Here is a 10,890-nt window from a genome sequence, read left to right on the forward strand (position 1 = left end):
AAAAGACAAGTTTATCACGATGCATTTTTTATGTCTGGCCCAAAGAGGACAAAAATGTGTCCCAAAGGCACTGGAAAAAGAAGTCTTGAATAAAGCTGGACTTGGTAAGAAAAAAATTGTTTTAAAAAAATCAGATGATGAAAATGAATTGGCGGCTAAACTTATTTCGCAAGAATTAAATGAAGATGGGGAAATTGTAGGATTTCCAAAATTAGCTGAGGGGGGTGGCTTTGAATTACTGAGAAGCACCCAGAACTACAGAGAATTAACTTTGATAAACTGCTCATGGTCAGCAAAAGAACTGCAGAAAAATGTTAATCCCCAAGCAACAATATATATAAGGCCAATCCAAAAAAATCTGTCCACTGCCTCTATAGTTAATCCTCATGAGAAGTCTGGTGAATTAAGTTTAGAAGAAAAGTGTGTAACATGTGGGAGGAATTTTTTACTACGGGAACTGGGGAAACACACAGAAACATGTCAGGAAGCTGACACAGTGAATGATGTGCCAACAACAGACATTTTGAATATTAATGTTCTTCCACAGACCATGCAGACTAACACAGCAAGCTCTCAGGAAATGCATGTTGAAGAAGTGGTTATTTTTCAAGACCAGGAATTGTTGTTAGAAAGTACCATAGAAGGTAACCACATCAGCAGCCTCACTGTGCCCGAAGTTTCACCACCATCTGTGCAAAATGTTGAAACTGTTTCAGATGTGTCCAGTAGAATTATTGAGTTTTGTAAAGTACAAAATATTGCAGATCCGGTTGAAATTTTGCGCAAAGTTCAGAAAGAAATGGTCACAGGAAGGCCTTTAGAAGTGAATGATGTAACACATAATTCTGAGGGTGATACAAACTTTATTTTAATTGACAGGACCCATCTGTTGGAGACTGGTTTTGATGAAGTCAAAGCCATCAGTGATGTCCGAAAAACTTTAGAAGTACAATTTTATGATGAGGTTGGTTGTGTATTGTGTTGTTGAATGCACTCATTTACCATGTACGGATGTATTTTGAATGATGTATGTTAACGGGGGGGGGGGGGTGATTTGCATATGAATTCCTTTATTCTTAGTGCAAAATTTGCATCTAGTCAGCCTTAAGGTACAAATTACTACTAACTAAACTTACACATATAAGTAAATTTACTCCTGCTTTATTTTTTGTGAACAGATGACTTCTGGTCACCTTGGGCAACATAATATTAGAAGTATCTTCCTCTTTTAATATCCCCAAAACACCTCCATATTGTCTGAAAACTGCCCACTTGATACCAATTTACACAAAACTGAAGTTTGCTCATTTCGAAAATTACATTGACACACCAGGAGTAAAATCTGCAACATCTGTGAGAATGTGTGCATACATGTACCTGTATATATATATTTATTTATTACATTTATTATATATATACATATATTATATTACATATTTATTACATGTACCTGTATATGAATGGGACTTTCTGCAAAAAGATAAGTAATTGTTCATCTTGATATTTCTGTGCATGTATCTCCAAAATGCATCAAAATTGTTAACAAACAGCTAGCTAATATGCAAAAAAAAAAATTACAAACCAGATGTAAAATTTGCATATGTGTAAATTTTACACCCACTGCAGTTCCTGGAGTAAATGAGTGCACATTAACAAAACTAATTACAAGATCACAGAGTAAGACAGAGTTCTTGAAATCTTTCGGTGCTGTTGACAAGACCAATAAAAACAACCAAGGACCGATTACTTTAGGTTCTGTGTCAGTCCAAATGACCGGTAGATGTTGACAGAGCAACTTGCGAAAAACCGACTAAATTTCTTACGAATTCCCTATAACTGACCAATTGTAATCTGTTAAACGCTTTTCTGTATCTTGTAATGACTTCTTCAATGAACGCAAGTGCCAAACTATGATTGATAAACTGTTAAGAAGAAAATTGACCCCCACGAGAATTCAATAAAAATTGTTATACGATATAATCAAATCGGCATGAAATGTACAGTGTGTATTGACGCAGGGTGCAAAATGTATTGATTATAAAATTCAAATACAGTTTTCATCTTTTTATTGATTTTTTTTTTTTTTTGGACTGATAGAAATCTGTCTGGACTGACAAACTTCACATTGCAGTCAGTCCAAATGACTGACAGCGGAAAAAAGATTTCAAGAACTCTGGTAAGGTAACTGTTTTAGAGACCAACACTATTGATTATATATATATAATATATATATGAAGTTTGAATTTGCCATGTTCAGAAACAGTGTACATATATATCATAAGTCTTGATACAGACAGATGGATTTATGCTCTCATGCAGTTAGTAAACGGGATACAGTAAAACAACATGCTTATAGCGAACATGCTTGCAATGAAATGATGCTTATAGGGAAGTGGTTTTCATTCCCCTTGGCTTAAAATATATTGTAAACTTAACAGATATATATAAACGAATTATGCTTATAATGAAGCAAAATCGTCCATTCCTGGCACTTCGTTATAAGCATTTTTTACTGTATATAAAAACCAAGTTAACCAAATCTACCTACTTTTTTTTCTGTATATTGCTAGATAATTTTTTTTGGTTAGCCTAATTTTTCTATGCACTATGAGATTAATACAAGTGTTTACCTAACCATCTGTACATGTACATAAAATGATTAAATTACATGTAGATAGTGCATACTGTATAAATGTATTGGTACAAATTTATATAAGTACATTTGATTGATGTTATGAAATGCAATATGTTACTTTTTGTTGCAGACAGCTGTAGATTATGGCGGTCCCAGGAAGGAGTTTTTCCGGTTAATATTACAGGCAATCAAGGAGAAGTATTTTGACAGTGGACTTAGGGAATTACTTTATGAAGATTATGAAGTTGTTGGAAAGACTTTTGGTTTGTATTATAAAATTTGATTCTCAGTGTACTTTGTAATCATCATCTGTGATACTTTTTTTTATGAAGGATTTTAGTTATGATAGTTGCTTTAGCCAAGAGCTGTGTCAGGCAATTTACTATCAGCCAATTAAAAGTTCATACTTGCACATATATTCTTCACAATTACATGTACCATATATATCGGATTTTGAATTTGAACCTAAATTTAAATTTTTTTATGCCCCCGACATAAAATTTGATATATGGATATGTCATAGGAAAATGCAGGTAAAGTTCAAATTTGGTCAAGGTCCGATGATTTTTGACAGAGTTATCCTTCTTGAACTTCGGAAAAAAACTTTTGTGCAAACAAATTTGAAACTAAATATGGCATTTGAAATTTTGTCTGCCTACGGGGGCATTCGTGGTGTTACGACAAATGTAGTTTACAAAACAGCTTTGCACAGGGGAGTTCATTTGCATGGGACAATACTTATTTCTTAGAAATTAACTCAGAACAATTTATCTTGATGAAATTCAAACTGATTCCCAAAAGGAAGAGTGGTGGCAAACCAGAGGGAAATCTTCATAATAGTTGTACACATTTCATAATTATGTTTTATATAATATGATTATGATATTATAATAGGATGTAGTGGAAGACCTTTGAAGTTAATAGCGATTCTCTGTAACCACTTAAACTTCTTTGCCACGCATGGTCACCGATTTTGATGAAACTTTGCACATTATTACAACTTGACACCAGAAACATATATCAAATAAAATTTCGTTGCAATGTGTCTTGGTTGCCATGGTAACAGCCAGAAAAGTTGGAAAAATTGAGATTTTCAGCTACTTTGAATCTTTATTAAGCCTTAATAAAGACTAAGAATAACAAACAAACAATTCTCACAAAAACCTGACACCTTGTTGCCACTAATGCTATAAAGAAACTATTTAGAATTTATCTCTAAGTAAGTGGTAACCATGGGTACATTTGGAATACATTTTAGATGCTGAAAAATGCAGAAAAACGCTCAATATTCACTAATGATAGGTGTTAAATGATCAAACTCAATCAACAATCTAAGAAAAAACAATAAAAATATTTGACCTTAAGTAATTAGGTATTGGCAATATTATTCTAAAAATAACTTTCATGGTTGCCATGGTAACACAGGGTTACCATGCAAAATGTGTTGCTTAGATTGGGTAAATGCTACTATCTTCAGGAAAAACAATAAATTTCATGACTGGCACATATACATCCTTAGGACCTTGCAACACCGACAACATAAGAAAAAATGGGATTAATTGTTACTTTGCAGTGTAACCATGGAAACAATGTACCTGTTGTTTAAAGTGATATTTTTTTGCTGCATTAGGAATTTACTTACCTTTTATTCAAGAAACGTATTATTTGACTCACCTTGAATAGTACTTATCTGGTAGAACTAAAGTTGAATATCATATATTGATAACGTTTGTTGAAAAATACAACACTGTTGCTATGGTAACCAAGAAGGGGAAATGTTCGATTTTGTTAATTTTATATCAATATTAAACCCTATGTGCCAGCTTTTTGCATCCAGTTAGAGATTAGGTGGCAGTCAAAATTGAAAGTCAGGTTAGTTGTTCATAATTATCAATCATAAAAGTTTTGGGAATCTACATACAAGGGTACGTATCCAAGGAAACAGAATATTTTTCAGATTTTCATGCATATTTTTTCGGCTTATTTCCATAGCAACGCTCTATTTAAAGAATTGAATTTGAGTTTTTTGAAATGTGAAAATTAGGGTCACATGAACGTCTTTAAAAATTGATCATTAGTTATATAAAAATATGCTATTTAAAAAAGATAGGATTAGATTTAAACACTAATAGAGTAAATTTAAAATCCCTTCTTGGTATTAAAACCATGGCAACCATTGCCAACCTATAAGAAATATCATATTTCTTCCTTGGTATATGTTACAAGGATCCTTTGTCTATTATTTGCTTGCATTTCAACCTATAATTTTTTTTTATTCTTAAGTGTTTGATTTTATAAAATTAAATGAGCAAAATTATTACTTTTGAATACTTTGTTTCCATAGTAACGTATGTAATAGTTGATTTACCAAACATGTTTATCATGCATTTAAGACATCAGGCCTACAACTTTCAGAAACAATCATTGCCACTTGTTTGCTTTGCTGCAAACGTTAACTGTGGGACGCTGAACATGTTGAAAAATGCCATTTTTCAAACTTTAGGACAGGTTGCCATGGTAACCATGACACGTAGCAACCAATTTCTGCCTGATTTGAGTTTATGGTATCAAAGACTTTTATCATAGAGAGTTTGGAGAAATTCTGAGACTATGCGTGCCACAGCTCCTATATAAAAGTTCAAGTCGTTACAGAGAATGGCTCTTAAAATGCAAGTGTGTGATAATTGTGTTGCTGTATTTCAGCTTTAAGTATTCTACAAAATGGCAAAATTCCAACTTTCCTGGAGCCAGAGGTAATCCAGAAGATATTTTCTGATTCCACAGATCATCCGTGCATCACAAGTTTGAGACAAGGACTTGAGACTTTGGGATTATATACAGTAATTTTTTATGTCCCGCCATGAATATGGCCGGGGCATATAGTGTTTGTCATGTCTGTCTTCCGTCCGTCTGTCCTTCCGTCACACTTTGCATTTAGCTCTGTTCAAAGCTCAGTTTCAAAGAAACTATCCAAGATATTTTTATCAAACTTCATATGTTAATACATACTGATGACAGCTATTTAACTGCATCAACATTTTTTGACCTTGACCTTTCCTTTGACCTTGACCTCACTTTTCTCAGTTTGTGTTGAACTCAGTTTTAAAGAAAACATTCATAATATTTTTATCAAACTTCATATGCTAATACATACTGATGTAACCTTTTCAACTGCATCAACATTTTTCAACCTTGACCTTTCTTTTGACCTTAACTTCATTTATTTTAAATTAGTGTTTAGCTCAGTTTTAAATAAACCATTCAAAATATTTTTATCAAACTCAAATATGCTGATACATATTTGTGAGAAGTATTCAACTGCATCAAAACATTTGACCTTGAACTTTCCTGTGACCTTGACCTCACTTTTCTTAGATTTGCATTTTGCTTAATTTAAAAGTAACCATTTAAGATATATTTATGTAAGTTTATGCACTTATAATTTGGCAAGAATTTATCATCTATATCCAACTTTTTAGATTTCAATTTCAATTTTAAAGAAACTATTCAAGATATTCTCATCAAATTTCATACACTAAAGCAAATTTTCATGTTGCATTACTAATATATCCTTGACACATTCATGTCCTATGGACATATTTCTAGTTTTTTAATAAGTTTGGTTTTTGAAAAAAATATATTTAGTAGTAGCAAACTTTTATTCCATGACTTATAGTCTAATTAATATAAAATTAGTTCCTGTAAGTAATGATTTCTGGTTTTGAATGTTTTACGGTTATACATGTAGTATTCATACAATGTAATTATTTAGTTTCAATTAATATTCTAAGACTAGACAATTGATAGAAAAGAACAAACTTATTTTACAGGCAGTATAACATAGAAACCATCAATGTTTTGGTATTAGATAAATGCAGAGAATGTGGCACTACATGTATATACATATACTAATTAAGGAAAAGAATAATATTGCAAGAAAATTAATCCACCAGCAAAATATCAAAACTTTCTCTCAAACAGTTGAAAGTTTTTGCAATAAATAGTTAGGCCAAAATGCTACATTCCAGGGGCATAATAATTGATAACCAATGCCGATGTAGCCATTGGTGCTGAAGTGGCACCACATGCATGTGTGTGTATATCCACTAAGTATTAACTCCTATAACTCTTTCAGATAATCTTTGCATTTTCATACAGCCAATCAATCAAAAAAAAATATGGTATACTGTATATATCCAGTTAAAACTAGATAAAATTAATATGCCAACTGCACAGTGAAGGACACTTTCATTTATATAACAGTTATATAACATACCAATAATAAACATTATAACTTTTGCTAACTTTATATATAAATAATGATATAAGAATGTACATGTATAAACAATATAATGCATTCTTTGTTGTTTCAGAAGAATGTAAAATATTGCCCATGATTCAATATCTGAATATTTTAATAAGTGTATTTGAATATATTCAAATATTTGATTAAAAAAGTCCTGATTTTTTATTCACCAAAAGTCCTGATTTTTTATACACCAAAAGTCCTGATTTTTTTTTTTTTTTTTTTTTTTTTTTTTTTTTTTTGTACACCCTCAACTTTACCTCACAGTACACTACAGTACTGTGTGAAAAAAGTTGACCCATTACAATATTACCACATTGGGGCATACATGTTTCTAAAACATTTTTAGCTCACCTGAGCCAAAGGCTCAAGTGAGCTTTTCTGATCAAAATTTGTCCGTTGTCTGTCGTCGTTGTTGTCGTTGGCGTTGTTGTTGTTGTTGTAAACTTTTCACATTTTCATCTTCTTCTCAAGAACCACTGGGCCAAATTCAACCAAACTTGCCACAAAGCATCCTTGGGTAAAGGGGATTCAAGTTTGTTCAAATGAAGGGCCAAGCCCTCTTTCAAGGGGAGATAATTAGGAATTAGTGAAAAAATAATGGCATCATTTAAAAATCTTCTTCTCAAGAACCACTGGGCCAGGAAAGATGAAACTTATGTGGAAACATCCTCAGGTAGTGTAGATTCAAGTTTGTTCAAATCATGACCCCTGGGGATAGGGTGGGGCCACAATGGGAGATCAAAGTTTTACATAGGAATACATAGGAAAAATCTTTAAAAATCTCCTTCTCGAGAACAGCAAAGCTGTGATTGGTCATATTTATACTTTTCAGTACTGAACTGATTAATTTCCTGCTTTTTCCCAGCCAAAGTGCTCAGGTGAGCGATGTGTCCCAAGGGTCTCTTGCCATTAATTATTTAATAACTTGAATACTCTTTAGATACCTTCATTAACCTAATAATTTTTATTCATGCATGATGACAATTTGATAATGCACAGGACAGTGCCTCTTAGGATTATCATAAGTTAATCCTCCTCCCCCATGACCCTACCCAATGTTTCACAAATTTTACAATATCTTGAATACTCAGTAGTGTTTAGATCATTTATCTCTCTATCCATGCATCATAACCAATGAAATACTACGTAGGACAGTAGTGTAATTATTGAATTGCATTTCTATGGATTCTTATACTCGGGTGACTTTTAAGGACAATAGGCTTCTTGTTCTGGACGCAATGTATGCCGCAAACATGGTACATATTAGATTGTTCTGTTCAAAAGTTTTATTTTATGTTAAAATACATCAGATAATGTATTCAGGTGAAAATTAATGTATTTAATAAGTTCTTTATTATGATTATGCTCATGACCATTTTTTTAACACAGCAATGCATGCACAAATTAATTTCAAACCACTGAGTTGTCTTTGAGAATGAATAAAATGTCAGAAAATTTATTGTTGTGTTTTGTACTGTGGATATTTGCATTGAAGGTTCATTGAATATGGTTAATTTTATTGATGATTCTTTATGATTTGAAGAGACTTCATGTACATATCTATCCCAAAATTTGTTAAGTTCCCTGCTCTTGGCACTTCATTATCAAGCTGCTCTTTACATCCAGCAGTGATGATACCCCTAGACACAGAAGAAATAATTGGTCTCTCGTCTTCTTCATTATTGTCAGCTTCCAGAACAAAGCCTTCTGTTCCATAATTGACATCAACAAAATCTATACCTGTAGGATTTTGAAGTTGTCCTGCATCCCATAAACCAAGTGGGGATGATTTTGTTGTTCTCATTCTGTGTGTAGCCCAGGCCTTTTCCCAGATTTTCAGCTTTTCGTTTATTTGTGGAACAAATATATAATGGAGAGCTGCAATATGCAGATTGTCCAGTGGATCTAATATCCCGTTGTCCTCCATGTGATAGAATAATTTGTAAAAAAAGGAAAGAACACCGGTATAAACGTCTCTCCACAGACGTTCAATTCTCTGATTGTGAACACTTTTATCTGTTAGCATGCTTCCTTTACCTGACCCTCTGTTAGAGATCATGTAATCCGCAATAGCTGAATTTTCCAAACCTTTGTCCGAACGCACTCTAACTGGTAATCCAAAACGAGAAACGCCAACACGAAAGCATTCTAAAAGTGTATCTGCTTTATTATTGTCCAGACATCTCAAGTAAATAACCATACGACTAAAACCATCAATGCCCCCTGCGATGACTAAATGCCAACGAATTAGTTTATGGTTGGTATCTACATGCCAAAGATGGTTAGGCCCTTTCACATCATACACCCTACGCTTTAAACGACCTTTTCTTCTGTCCTTTACACCCATTGCGTTGACACGATGTAGGCTTTCTCTAAGTCTCCATCGCTGTACATTAACACATTTTTGTTTCGGTATTTGACTTAAAATGTTCTCTCCACAATGCGGAAAACTTTCAGATGCATTCGTTACATGTTCGTCTAGTTCATCATCGCCCATCTCTGAAAAACTTTGTTTTGATATTCCAAATTTTCGCATTCTGCGATATACAGTACTCTCAGATATAGAAAGTAGTCTGGAAATTTCTGTTATAGTAAACCCATCATTAATCAGGTTTTGCATTATACTTCCTGGTATTACAAATTCTGCTGGACCACAACCAGTATGCTCCCGCTCAGGTGTCTGAAAACCGTAGGTGATGCATTCATTTGGGAGTTTAACCATATCCGCTTTGTTGCAAATTCCTAGACATAGCATTTCTTGGGACGACAATAACCCCACAATATCAGGAGAAATATTTTTCTCTTGGAAACTCACTAAATGGTCTTCCATACCCAATCTTCTCAGAATTTCGTCCATTTCGTCAAAACTAGCCTTTTACTGATATCCAAATGGACATATTTGCAATTTTAGCACAATTTATCTATATGTTACCTGAAAGTGACTAAACAAAACTTATTTGACCATCCTATTATTGTAACAGTGCATGATATATACAAATAACTTACTGTATTGTACGGAAACGGCTTTATGATATATAGTTTTGACAATGTTACATGAGCTTTTGGCTGCATGTTATATGTATAAATGTATGTATTATTTTAATTTGACTGCATAATAAAGCTTCTGTACTACATATAATATAAAGTGGACTTAATGATATAAAGAATAGACTACATATTATATAAAGTGGACTTAATGATATAAAGAATAGACTACATATTATATAAAGTGGACTTAATATAAAGGATAGACTTAATGTTTTAGGCATCAGACTATATAGTATTTTAATTTGACAACATATTATAGCTTCTGTACTACATATTATATAAAGGGGACTTAATGATATAAAGGATAGACTTAATGTTATGTAAAATTGACACTATGATGCATATTTTTTACTACATATTATATAAAGTGGACTACATAATATATAAAGTGGACTTAATGATATAAATTCTGTACTACATGTTATATAAAGTGGACTTAATGATATTAATTCTGTACTACATATTATATAATGTGGACTTAATGATATAAATTCTGTACTACATGTTATATAAAGTGGACTTAATGCTATAAATTGTGTACTATATGTTATATAAAGTGGACTTAATGATATAAATTCTGTACTACATGTTATATAAAGTGGACTTAATGATATTAATTCTGTATTACATATTATATAATGTGGACTTAATGATATTAATTCTGTACTACATATTATATAATGTGGACTTAATGATATAATGAATAGACTTAATGTTATGTAAAATTGACGCTATGATGCATATTTTGTACCCTTAAGACAGCTATGGCGTTCCATACACAATTACTTTGAAATTGATAGTAAGAGAATGCTGGGGTTCCTTATTGACAATACCTATACAATCTTTGGAGAATAGGTCTTCCAATTCATAGCGTTCATAAAATGCTAAGGTGGGCAAA

Source organism: Saccostrea echinata, unplaced genomic scaffold (assembly GCF_033153115.1).
Source record: "Saccostrea echinata isolate AGI-Se365-2 ecotype Australia unplaced genomic scaffold, CSIRO_AGI_Sech_v1 ptg000065l, whole genome shotgun sequence".
Taxonomy (NCBI): Eukaryota; Metazoa; Mollusca; class Bivalvia; order Ostreida; family Ostreidae; genus Saccostrea; species Saccostrea echinata.